The sequence below is a fragment of the Rhinichthys klamathensis genome, unplaced genomic scaffold (assembly GCF_029890125.1).
Source record: "Rhinichthys klamathensis goyatoka isolate OS25496 unplaced genomic scaffold, OSU_Roscu_1.1 h1tg000103l_1, whole genome shotgun sequence".
Taxonomy (NCBI): domain Eukaryota; kingdom Metazoa; phylum Chordata; class Actinopteri; order Cypriniformes; family Leuciscidae; genus Rhinichthys; species Rhinichthys klamathensis.
The window spans coordinates 2965950-2980709 of NW_026606642.1; positions in this window are offsets into that span (position 1 = coordinate 2965950).

A 14760-nucleotide genomic window follows, 5' to 3' on the forward strand; every position below is an offset into this window, starting at 1 on the left:
TCCACAGCGACTCTAGGGGTCGCTGTTTGACAAAAACGGAATTCCTGCATAGTGCACCTTTAAATAGGGCACTTGTCTGAGTTTTTTATGAAATGTAAGACAAGAATAATGTTTTCAGACATGAAAGCATAGATGTTATCTTTTGTGTTACTGTAAATTAATCAATAACACTAAACTGACAATAAAATAAGCCACTGGGAGACCGTGGACGGATGTACATTCAATGTATTGCATTAATTAAAAGCCATGTCTCATTCTAGCGTTTAATGCTGAGGAGGACACTAGTTTAAAAGCCGCAGAAGGACTGAACTAGGAAGGACACAGCCTCTGTTTATGAAACACCCATTGAGTGCACTCATTCAATCCCACAATGCACCGCAATAATGAGTGTACAACTGATGTAGGGTGTGTCCCTCCTAGGTCAGTCCTTCTGAGGCTTGTAGACTAGTGTCCTCCTCAGCACTAAAACGCTAGAAAGAGAGATCACACGTTCCCACCCACACGGTCACGGCACGACACTTAAAACTTAATTTAGGAAAAATACTTTGTATTACAAATCTTTATATAAACTGGCTTTTTATTAATGCAATACATTGAATGTACAGCCGTCCATGGTCGGTCTACCAGTGGCTTATATTATTGTCAGTTTAGTGTTAGTAATTAATTAATTATTCTTGTCTTACATTTCATAATAAACTCAAACTCGTTTTCTATCAATTTATTTTCGTAATTTGAAATGTGCATTGGATTGTGGGTGATTGAAGGTCGCGAAGGATACATCAGATGCATCCCTTCAAAACAGGACGAATGAAGGACGAGAAACGAATGCTTCCTTCCAAGGATCCTTCAAATTGAGATGGACAGCCGAGATATGCAGCCTTTGTAGGATGCAGCCTTACAATTGAGAAACACCTGTACGCTCAACTTTGAGAGAATACCCATAATGCACTGTGAGAGTCGTGCGTAAAATGAATTCCCGCATCTGACCAGAAGATGCAGTGCCAGACACAACGCAAGTGTATTTTGCTAGTTTCAGCCCGATGCAGTTATCATTTTCCCGTCCTGTGCCACGTTGTTTAAATAGCATGCATGTGTGCCCATGGGTGTGCTGGTCTGAAAACCAGGTGTGTTCAGGCGCATTGTTGGCACGCTGCTATTTTGAGGCAACTGAAAACTGGTCTAAAGTCAACTTTTTTTTTTTTTTTTAAGAGTTCATTAGTAATGTGCGCCCATATGTGGGTCCACAACACACGTACACTTTGTCCCGTAGATATCCTGCTTGTGCGTTTTAACGCGCATGAGCAAATCCGTTTTCTCGCTAAAGAAGCAATGTAAATAGTGAATCTTCCCTTTTAAAGGGAATGGGAGATGAGACTCTGATTGGTTTATTGCATGTTATGCCCAAAACACACCCATTACTCATTAAGAGAATAGGGATAACCTTAGACCATGCGCGACGACCATTTTTTTTTCTAGCAAATGTGGATTCGTACACTTGCAGTGTGTGCTTAGATTGTTAAAATAGGGTTCCCAGTGTCTAAATTCACTCTCTCGTGTTCATTCACTATTGCAAGTGGACTAATATAGAGTATAAAGAAGAGTATAGAGGGCGATTTCGAACACAGCACATGGAAGCAAGGCCGGACTGGGACACAATTTCAGGCCTGGAAATCCTACACCCATCCAGGCCATCCTATGTACCCAAATAAATTTTAGAAACACTGACAAACCTCTTTTTTCCTAAATTACATTTATTGGTCTAAATCCTTAGGCTGGGGCTGTGTAAAATAATTAAAGGCTTTCTCTTGAACGGTATCCTACTTCCCTTTTCCTTCTCTTCATTTTCCCTAATATCTCTCTGTCTCTCCCTTCCACCAGTATCATCAGCCTCATACACTAAGTAAAGTGGAGTACTAGTGTTATATATGTATGTATGTATAAAGGGTGCATATTTTTCTTGTACCTGTCACTTCTTCACCTGTCACTTCTTCACCTGTCACTTGTTCTGGCCTCATGTTACAAACAGAACTGTCTCCACCTTGGTGTAAAAGAACCCACTTATTGTAATTGGTTTGCCCAGAATCTACATTTATTTTAGTAAAAAATCAAAGTATTACATTTATGACAAAATCTTGTTGTTTTTATCTTAAAATTACTTAAATATCCAACATTTAGCAACACTATATTTCATACAAAAAAAAAAAAAAAAAAAATATATATATATATATATATATATATATATATATATATATACACTCACCGGCCACTTTATTAGGTACACCTGTCCAACTGCTCGTTAACACTTAATTTCTAAGCAGCCAATCACATGGCGGCAACTCAGTGCATTTAGGCATGTAGACATGGTCAAGACAATCTCCTGCAGTTCAAACCGAGCATCAGTATGGGGAAGAAAGGTGATTTGAGTGACTTTGAACGTGGCATGATTGTTGGTGCCAGAAGGGCTGGTCTGAGTATTTCAGAAACTGCAAATCTACTGGGATTTTCACGCACAACCATCTCTAGGGTTTACAGAGAATGGTCCGAAAAAGAAAAAACATCCAGTGAGCGGCAGTTCTGTGGGCGGAAATGCCTTGTTGATGCCAGAGGTCAGAGGAGAATGGCCAGACTGGTTCGAGCTGATAGAAGGGCAACAGTGACTGAAATAACCACTCGTTACAACCGAGGTATGCAGCAAAGCATTTGTGAAGCCACAACACGCACAACCTTGAGGCGGATGGGCTACAACAGCAGAAGACTCCACCGGGTACCACTCATCTCCACTACAAATAGGAAAAAGAGGCTACAATTTGCAAGAGCTCACCAAAATTGAACAGTTGAAGACTGGAAAAATGTTGCCTGGTCTGATGAGTCTCGATGTCTGTTGAGACATTCAGATGTTAGAGTCAGAATTTGGCGTAAACAGAATGAGAACAAGGATCCATCATGCCTTGTTACCACTGTGCAGGCTGGTGGTGGTGGTGTAATGGTGTGGGGGATGTTTTCCTGGCACACTTTAGGCCCCTTAGTGCCAATTGGGCATCGTTTAAATGCCACGGCCTACCTGAGCATTGTTTCTGACCATGTCCATCCCTTTATGGCCACCATGTACCCATCCTCTGATGGCTACTTCCACCATGTCACAAAGCTCTAATCATTTCAAATTGGTTTCTTGAACATGACAATGAGTTCACTGTACTAAAATGGCCTCCACAGTCACCAGATCTCAACCCAATAGAGCATCTTTGGGATGTGGTGGAACGGGAGATTCGCATCATGGATGTGCAGCCGACAAATCTGCGGCAACTGTGTGATGCCATCATGTCAATATGGACCAAACTCCCTGAGGAATGCTTCCAGCACCTTGTTGAATCTATGCCACGAAGAATTGAGGCAGTTCTGAAGGCAAAAGGGGGTCCAACCCGTTACTAGCATGGGGTACCTAATAAAGTGGCCGGTGAGTGTATATATATATATATATTTATTTTTTTGCTTCTACATGTCATCTCACTCCCTGGCCTGGACCAGAAACGGTTTGGTAATACCGACATTCTTCAAAACATCTTCTTTTGTGTTGAGCAGAATCAATAAAATTAATACAGGTTTGGAACAACACTAGGGTGAGTAAATGACAGCATTTTCATTTTTGGATGAACTATCTCTTTAATTAATCATTCAAACTGAATCGCGATTCGATTTAAACCATTCTGCTAACCCATTTGGCCAATTCATTGAAAAGAACGACTCAATAGAACAATTAATTCACGAATCGGATTGGTTCTAATTCTAAACAGCCGACAGAAAATACTAGACACGTGATTGGCGTGCAATTTATATGGCTAAATAGGGCCTATACTTGTTTTTAAATGTCGACTTATTTATTGATATACACCGGTCCATAAATCTGCATGAATTGCATTTAATGAATTTACATCAGAATCGTTTTAAACGATTTATGCAAATTCTGCACTTCACAACGCCAAAAGATACAAGAAAATGCACAATTGGAATCGTATTCACACATAATTCAAGCATTAAAAAAAAAAAAAAAAAAAAAAAAAAAAAACATTTTTGAAGCAGTAGAACAGTCTCGGAAAAATGAAGTTCAATCCCAAATGTCTCAAAAAGGCGTTTACCAAACAAAATCTCACCTTGAGGGATCCTAATGGCGTCAAACTCCAGACTTCTGAGGGACTGATGAAGATCTGGACCTTTTCCAGTTTTGCAATCCCTCATTCGTTCCACGTCTGTGGGAATTGTCCATGTAGTAGGCTAAATGTGATAACTTTGTACTTGCAAATTACATCTGCAATATTGTTTTTTAGATTCAATGTTAATTTGCCCAACTCACAAAGTGATACGTTCCAACTTCTGCAAAAAAAACGTGCAAGATAATGCCACTTAAATCATATTTACATCTCATGCGGAAGTTAACTTTCGTTTCAGAGATGCGAGTAGAGTAGCCTACAAGTGACGTCTCGCAAACATGGCGGCACGCAGCGAGATGTGATGAACACATGATAATCATTCGCTTTTAAATAAATTAAATTGATCGAAAATGACACAACATTATATTAAAACCTCTCAGTAAACATTTTCGGAATATTGTGTGTGAAACAGGTAGGCTACGGCTCTTCTCTGAACGGTAGGCTACACAGACAATTTTGTTTAGAAACATTGTGTGTGCGCATACAGAGGCAGAAAGCAAAGTTGTTGAGCTGGTCCGCTACTGCAACAACCTTAAGTATTGAAGCTTTCCTTATTGTTTGTATATAACTGCTGACTCAATAAAACGTGATTTTACTTGGATCTGTTTGTCTGTCTTTAATTGTGCAGTGTTGTGATATAGGCTATGTATGAATCACGTTAGGCTTGTTATAGCCAAACAAACATGAAGTATAGTCTTAGTAACAAAAATAAGGATGATTTATACAAGACAAAACAAACATTCAAATAAACAAATTCAAATAGATAAATGTTAAGAAATTATAACATGAAGGAAGAATTCATTATTTTCCAGCTATTTACCTCAGTAGGGAAGTGTTTTAATGTATCATATATTTGTTTGTGCTTTAGGACCTTTCAGAGTTTTTAAGGATTGTATATAGCCTATACAGTTTAAATTCTTTTTTTTCTTTTTTTTTTTAAACAAATTTGGGAGATGATTTCACAATTCTACATTTGTGAATGAAAAAATTAGCTAGACATACAATTGTATAAAGCTCACCACCTTTGCAATATCAATCCAAATGTTCAAAGCTGGAACTCAAACACAGCCGATGTAAACACCCTCAGAAATTAAACTATACTGGGGAAGAATCATATTCTCACAGAATAAACAACGCCTGTGATGTGCTATTTAAAGTGAAGAATGACGATTTCATCATATTAAAGTAGGCTACACCACATTTTAAATGTAAATTAGCATAAAAAAAATAACGTACTATGGTATTCATATTTTTAATATGACCTCTTCTATGTTAGACGGTTCAGAAACTTTCTGTCTGATAAAACATTATCAGCATTATCGGACAAACAGCCCTTTTTTGAAATGGCTTGATATAAATACTGAGTTGGAAAAGTTTATAATTTGTAAAGAAATGTAATAATATTATGAAGAAACAAACATGAATTAATTACATGGCTGATACTGCACTAGAGCGCTATCTAGTGTTATTAACCTGAAATTCACCTTTCCAAGATTAGCTCCACTATAGCCAATATAAATAGACCTATTTAAAATAGAAAGCTTTTAAATTACAGTTGATTAGACGCTGTTCGTGGTTGAGTTTAACGGCTAGTAAAGCTCATATGTTGAATAACATGTTAAAGGTGAATGTTTAGTGCATCAATGTTGATAGTTGAATGTACGGACACGCTATGATCCACAAAAGATAAAAAAGAAAGGAACAGGATTGATGAAACAGTTAGGCCTACACAAAATACTATAAACATGGGGTTAATGCTATAGACAAACTGACATTGATTTTACTGATACTGATATTTACATCTTTCTACTCTGATCAACAGTGGTATGTTGATTTAACTGATAAATGACGCCATCTGGTTTTTTTTTTTTCTTTTTTTGGTTTTTTTTAAACAGCTGCTAAAACAGCATTATAGTAGTGTGAGCTCAACAACTACTAGCATGTTTCATTAACAGCATCTCATCTCTTGATAAATGTGTTGGTCATTATGGAAAATTAGCAGTATTCTTTCATTTTCACACGACTATAGAGCTTTCCACTTCCATCAGCGCTTTAATGGGTCTGAGCTCTCCTGTTAATCTGTCATGTTTAGTAATTGTGTCTCTGGAGCTAGAGTTGAATCTAGCAGGGCATTGGACATTGTTCTGTTTGTCAGAAGTCCACATCCATTACTTCATATAACTGAAGCTCTTGACCGATTCTGCTCTGATCGTCTCATTTTTACAGACTGAACAAACCCAACAATAGCAACAAACGAATATATTTTTAGTTAATTTTTTATTATTTTATTCAGTGAAGTGAAGCAAACGTTTTGCATTAAGCTTAAAGCAGCAATACAAAAAATACAGAGCTAAATATTATCTAATAAAATCGTTTAAAAAAAGAAAAAGAAAAATACCAATCAAATTAAAAAAATTAAATCAATAAGCTCACACAACTATGGTGTTACAACCCTTCTTTGGCTCTCACCCGTCTGGGGATTTTTAGAAGGGGAACACAAGACCAGTTCAGGCCTACGTCTCTATTGAACACTGTATAAGTTGAGAATCACGAGAGACACAACCAAAAATAGAATAAGAAGTAATTTAATAAGGATAAAGTTATTTATATTACATGTGAACAAGGCAAAAAGGAAGAAAGGGAAAACCGGATTTGTGCCAAACAAACAAAAATAACATAAGCAAAACGAATCTAACTAAACCATTTCAATCTAAACCTAAACTAAAAAAAAATATAAAAAAAAGTCTTCAACGTCCGAGACGTCGTAAATAAACTATACTGACTAATGAAAACAAAAATACAGGGGGTGGCACAAATCCCTAACCTAATGAATATAGACACAAAAACAACTAGGCCTAAGTGTGCAAAATGTATGTCACGTGACAATCTATTCCCTTCCTCCTTCCCGCTTAACCCAGCTTTACAAAGCTGTTTAACAGACTCAGAGCTCACGAATGAGAAGTTTCAGGGAGCACTCGGAACAAAAGGCAAGCGTAACATGACAGACAAAACAAACATTTAACAGAACTAAATCAACCGAAGAGAAAACAAAACGTCTCAAAGCAAAAGCAAAAGCAAAACCAAAAATCTCTCTCCCTTCCTGGTGTTAGCATGCGTCTTAAGTAGGGCTTCTCCAGGTTTCAAGCTTCAGGATGATGAGGATCCCGCCTCACAAGGCAAACCCACTCAACTCGTTACGAGTGATTGACAGGTAATACAGCCAATCAGCGACAGCCTGTGAAAGTAAAAGTAAGAGAGAGACAAAAGAGACCAAAAAGAGAAACACAAACCCCCAAGAAAACATTATAAACGTCCCCAAGGACGTAACAATGGTATATCATCACCCGTATCAGATCATTTGCATTCACAATCAGAGAGAAAGAGGGGCAGATTTACTTCAGGTAACACAAAACAGAGATGAAATTAAGGGGAAATTAAGTGTTGTATAGCATAAAAATAAGACAGTGTATATTATAAGCAAATATAAATAAATGTGGAGATTATCCCTGCAATAAAAGTGTCACATCAAAGAGCAAAAATGTCAGTGTGGCACAAACACACGTTTCTAGAAACATTTAGAAAGTGTTAAAACTAAAGCGTCACATTTCATTCCTATATAGTCCATACATGACATTTCTCATCAGATATTTTGTCTAATACTGTAATTGTAGAAACAGTAAGTGCTTTTTCCAGTATTCATTATATGCACTGAGTGACGGGTGACAGGTATGAAATGTGAGATTTTGGTTAGATGTATCTGCACACAGAGGATTTCAGAGGCTCACATGAGGAGAAAAATGACTGATTAATTTTGAATGATAAAAAAATGTCACATTGGTTTCATACTGAGGCTGTTATTGGGAGAGTTTTTCTTTATCAAAGGCCGGTCTGAGTTCTCTGGCATATTTCTTCTGTGTTTAGTGGAATCTGACAAAAACAAGATATAAAGAGCCAGACTGATTAAAAAGAAACAACATATGACACAAAAGAGCAGTGTTTTTGGATGTAAAGTCAGGAGTAAAGAGTTTTGACCAATTAAATGTGTGTCACACAAAAGTGTTTGTTCATAACAGTGAAGAATCCACTCAAATGGGAAGATCAGATATATTAGACAAATACCATATCAATACAATATTACTTATGTTAAGAACACTTTTTACTAAATATCTGAAGTTATAAGTGTCTTTTTTAGGAAACAGATTTTGATCTTCATGATCAGATCATTTCCTTTAGATTATTTAAAACATTTTAAAATGAGCAGATGTTTTAAAATAGATCCGATCTCTTCAAATGAAGGCTGTTTTTGATAACTTCACCGATGTGTGATTTCACAGCATCACGAGGATTGAGACTGATGTGATAAAAAAAGAGCTTAATTCAGAGGATTTCTGGCATCTTTCTGTCTCACGGGAGACTTTCTCATGTTCATAAACAGCTCATTGCAGTGAAATGTGTTTTGTGATGAACGTTTAAAACATTACAGATGGACAGAACATTGCAAAATAAGATTTTTTTTTAATGATAATAAGGAAATGTATTAAATAAAAAAGGTGAGTTACTTATAGACAGTTAATATCTATAACAGAAGCTCATACTGTAGAAACAGAGAAATATTGTACATAAATTATAACAATAAAAAAATAACTTAAATGAACAAAAGAAACACTAATCATTTGCTCCATATCACTGCCATCTTTAATATTTATGGTCTAAAGCGCAGGACATAAACAAGAATCCAACTCTAATGCGATTGTGCTTGTTTCACATAAACTGTTGATAGTTAGAGATATAATTTATCTAACAAATGAATTTTATGATATGTTAAAACATTTTGATGATGAGGCCAAAAACGACTTACCACATGTTTTCATAAAAAAAGAAGAACAATTATTAAGACATATAAAACACAAAGCCTGTTTTCTGGATCAGGCCTAAAAGACCGATGCCACATAAAAATACCGCTTATCAACGGTAATTCGACGGAAAAACCCATGTTTTTCATAAATTCCTATGTTTGACTACGTTCGTGCACTATGGGTTTTGCAAACTGTATAAAAACAAAAAGAAACATGATGTAAACGGTGTAATCGACTATATAAAATGTCAATTACAAACATTCAAAACTGCTGACGAGTGGCTTTTCGTATTTGTTTTAAATGGCTCACGCTGAATTTACTTTTTAGCAAGTTGACCTCTAGCATTTACTTTTGTGCAATTTTATTAGCAGGTTATACCCATGTGTGGAACTTTGTTTAACAGTCTCAAGCTTTAATGAATACGCCTCTCTCGGTGCAATATCCTAGTCAGATGTGATTCTAGTTGTAATAGTTACCGTGTAAAACAGCATGCACTTACTTTTTGCGGTAATACTTTGTGTGATTCCACATCGTAGATAGAGGGAAAGTTGCAATTTAGTCAAACATTCTCAAACAGAAATACTTCAGAGTACAAACACTTAAATTATTAATGGTCATTTATTCCTATAAACACTGAATGTTGACGGCTCTCAAAGAAAAGTCTTCACCTAAAACAGACACACAGTCTAACATTCAAAATGCGAACCAGTGTCGTCTGCTATCTGAATAGTAATAGCCTAGTAATAAAACCATAATTTGCTAACTTTTGTGTATTTATTATAAACGGTGCTTTTCTTAGTGATTTGTTCTTTTGAATTCATGTATAAAGATTATGTTTTAAGGTTAGACCATATCTTTACAAGAGTGTGGAACTTTGCATCACTACGGTGTGACAAAATATGTTGGCGTGTAAAAATACATCCAAACATTTAAGCACAACTATTTACACACAAGCAGGAGAATATCTAACTGTAGCTTCTGAACATTCCATTATCTGATTATTTGGGGTCAGAGAACAATTTTTGAACAAAATTTTGTGCTGGATAAAAAATAAAGGTATTGGGCTATTTAATAACAAACAAACAACAACTTTAAATCAGCATGAAACCCTAATATTAAAGTTTGGGTTTTTATAAAAGAAAAAAGAACCAGTTAATGGCCTTGTGTCAGAACACAACTGGTATGAAGATGAAGTTTGCTTTTTAACTTTTTTTATTAAAACTTTAAAAGCTAGATTAACCTTTGAGAAGGTTAATACAGTATTTGATTTTTGGCGGAAAATCTGGAAAACCACCTTACGCACGCGGTGTTTTCACCAATTGACCAAAGCCGTTGGCTATCCTCGATGCCGTCATTGTGAGTTGGACTGTTTTGAGTTTTGCAGCACCTATTTCTTTTGCAAAAAACATTGCATCAGACATATCATATATTTTTTACTTTATACTTGCTAGGAAATGAATTGAACCTTTGTATAAATAAAGTATATTTTAAAAGAAGATTAAAGGAAAAAAAGTACCAATTAATGACATTGTGTCAGAACACAGCAAATATGAAGAAGTGCTTTCACATTTTTGTTCAAACTTTAGAGTAAGATTACCCTTTTGAAAAAGTGTTATACAAATCGTAGGCCTATAGAGTATTTGATTTTTGGCGGAACGTTGCAAACTGATGTCATTAAACCAACCTGGTCTCACAGAATTCCGTGAAATGAACACGGACCCATAACTCAAAATCTGTGGCAGTTTCACGGAATCGCCGAAAATTCCGTGATGGGCCCACGGAAATGATGCCTATGTAAGTCAATGACAGGCAGCATCCGTGGTCCACACACGGATTCTCTGTTCGGACCTGCGCGCTCCCCCAATTGACGTCGTTTTATAATTTGGAAACGTATCGCTTCATTCTGGGTTTACTTTAAAAAGTACTTCACTTTAATTATTTATTTTTAAAGTGATTTTAACTTGATATTGCATTGTTCTGTCGTCGTTTGATCGCTATGATAACTTCTGGTCAGTGGTCTGTTCCGTGACGGTACCACGTAATATTCAGTCTCACTGCAGTTCGTGATATGGTCACGTAATTTAATATATTGATTCTTGACACGGACACGCTAATTTAGTTATTTTCGTGATATCAGCACGTTTTTTAAACTAATGTATTTCAATAGGAAGCATCTTTCGTGAGAAACTGTTTAATCAACATTTATTCACGAGATTTTATCATGGTTTATTTATTTTAATATTATTTAGGTCTTATTGCCAGGGAAGCTGGATTGCTATGTGTTATATACTTTCTAGTTATTTCGGATCGAACCACACAGACACCAGATATAACTTCCATCCGTCCTTTATCTCCACTTTGTACGTGATGACGTCGATGACGTCACATCAATACACAACATCCCCCCTCTACTTGAATATGAACTTACCCAAATTAAACATTCACATTTTCTTACAGATTAAGACCGTTCAGAACATTCAAAGTACATGTAACACTGTACATCTTGATAGAACATCAGCAATGCTTTCTGAACAGATGCATCGCACCACAACATAACTCTTAATCTGATTTTTACTTGTTTTCCTTCGCACATAGCCTAACCTTTATCTATCACTCAACAATATAGTCTCTAAACCTTTCAGGCAATTTGATTTGTCTCTGGGGTCTGCAAGGTTTAGGAATCTGTTCCTCTCTCTGAAATGTTTCACAGTTCCCTTTGCCTTCCTCCACACTTCCCTTTTGCTCCTTATCATTACTTGGCTCCTGAGCACATATCACTTCGCCATCCAATGTTGGTGTTTCTGCAGACAGAAACTTCTTGACACATGTTGTATTCCGTGCATACTTTGCTCCAGTGGGTGACTGAACAACAACGCTGTTACCTTCTCTGCGTACAACCTTGTGAGGAGTGCTGTGAAATGTTGTTGTGAATTTGTCTGTTTTATCCTGTTTCACAAGCACTTGATCTCCAACCGCTATGCCTGATGTCTTAGCACCTCGTCTGTGGTCTGTGTATATCTTGGCTTTTCCTTTCTGCTCCGCGTCTTTGTCTCGAGCTTCAAGGTCACTATGTGGAGTTGTGATGTCTGGTAACTTCCCTCTGATCTTCCTCTGAAAAAGAAGTTCCGCTGGGCTTTTGCCCGTTGTGGCGTGTTGTATGGACCTGTAGATAGTCACATATTTGCGTAGCTCTCTTTTCCAATCCTGGCCCTCAGCATGGGCAATCCGTACTCGTTTCATCAGTGATGCGTTTTGTCTTTCCACTTCTCCATTTGCTTGTGCCCACTTTGGAGTTGTTCTGATATGGTGTATTCCGTTCTCCTGACAAAAAGCCTGAAACTGACTGGATTTGAATTGTGGGCCACAATCTGACCTGATTGTTAAGGGAAGTCCGTGCCGACTGAAAATGTCTTCCAAACGATCAATCACTTTTTCTGCTGTTGTTGACTTGAGGATTGCATATTCATAGTACCTGCTGTAATAGTCGACAACAACCAGAATCGAATGTCCATCCGGTAAAGGACCAAGTAAATCTGTGGCTAAGTTTTGCCATGGCCCTTCAGGCATCACTGTGGGCGACAGTGGTTCAGGAACATCTGGTTTCGCTACCAACTGACAACCATGACATGTCCTCACAAGTCTTTCTGCGGCCCTGTCCATTCCGGGCCACCAAACCTTTGTTCAAATTCAATTCAATTCAAAATTTATTTGTATAGCGCTTTTCACAATACATATTGTTTCAAAGCAGCTTTACAGAAAGTGCATTTCAGAAATGTACATAGAAGAATATAGTTAGTTAATCATCATGTTTCTTTGTTCTCAGGTGTTGTTTTGTTCCTACCACACCAAGATGACCCTCATGTGCCAACTGTAATGCTCTTCCTCGCAGCGACTGTGGCAAGACAATTCTTGTTCCTCTGAGTATTATTTGGCCAATGACACATAGCTCACCTGCAATATGTCTGTATGCAGGACAGTCATCAAAACAACCTGTTTGAATAGCAGTCCTCAGTCTCTGTAATTCCACATCATTTGCTGAGATCTGCTCGACTTCCTTGGTGGTCAGGGCGCTGGGTGTGGCACAAACTGCTATAAACCGCACATATTCCTCTGCTTTATGTGTGTGCATCTCACCTTTGGCTGATGGGCCCAGCAGACGTGACAGAGGATCTGCGATGTTGTGTGTTCCAGGTATGTGAATCACTCGGAAATCATAAGGCTGTAATCTCAAGACCCACCTTTCGATTCGTGCGCATGGTTTTGAGCGAGGGCTATAAATTGCTTCCAATGCTTTGTGGTCTGTGACGAGATCAAACTTCCGACCATAAACGTAAGGGTGCAATCGTTCACACGCCCAGACCAGAGCAAGTGCTTCGCGCTCTGTTTGCGAATACCTTTGTTCGCACTCTGTCAAGCTCCTGCTCACATAGCAGACAGGAACCATTCCTTCACTTTGGTCCTGAACTAGTACTGCTCCAACACCCTTTGGCCCAGCATCAGCAATAACTTTAGTTGGTGCGTCCTTGTCAAAGTAAGCCAGTGTTGTGGCCTCGGCCAATTTATCTTTGAGAGTTTTGAAAGCTTTCTTCTGATCAGTTCCAAAATGAAATTTGGTGTCTTTTTTTGTTAGTCTGCGCAGAGGTTCTGAGATGCTCGCAAACTGAGGTATGAAGCGGCTACTATAGCCAGCTAAACCGAGAAAGCTTCTCACCTCTGAGACGTTTTCAGGCTCTCTTGCCTCCACAACTGCTCTCACCCTCTCTGCCGTCGGGCCTATGCCTTTCACTGACAACAGCATGCCCATAAACACCAATTTGTCCATGTTAAACTGGCACTTCTCTACATTCAGAGTCAAGCCGCAGCTTTCCAGTCTCTTTAGTACTGCATGCATTCTTTTCTCATGAGCCTCTTTGTCAGGTGCATGGATGATGATGTCGTCTGATATGTTCTCTACTCCTTCGATGCCAGCTAGAACAGTGGCTATTTCGTGCTGGTACTGCTCACTTGCTGATGACACTCCAAACACCAGTCTTTTGAACCTATATATGCCATTATGTGCAGACTAATTTGTTTTGTGTTTAGTTTGCCCAGTGGCGTAGGTTTGATTTTGAAATTGGTGGGGATGGGGACATCAATATAATTATATTTTAAGTTTTGATCAAAATTATTGCTAGGGATATATCAGTGTCACTGGATATTGTTAGGGACACGTCCCTAGCGTCCCTACTAAATTCTACGCCCCTGAGTTTGCCTACTCCACAGAGCAATTTGGGGTACTTCTGTCGTATCATGGAGTTCACATCACTCACCACAGCAACATTAGCTCCGATCTTCAGCATTCCTAATTTAACTGCTGTGTCTTTTCCGAGCAGTGGCTCCCCTCTCCCGCAAATAACTGTAAACTCAGCTGTTGTGCCGCGTTTTCCGATTCCGACCTCACACCAGAAAATTCCTTTCACTGGTAAGGGTTCACTTGCTGAGTATGCATACAGTTTTTTGTCCGATTTGGCAGAGCTGCACTTGATCTTTTTTTCTTTCAGCATTTCCCACGTTCCTTCATCCACTATGTTGCTTGTTGCTCCTGAGTCAACTAACATGGGTAGTCTGACACCTCCAACTGAAAATGTTATTCTGTCCATGTTCCTTTCTTCTCTTACAACAAATGCAAAGTCTTGATTTTTCACATCTGATTCTATTCT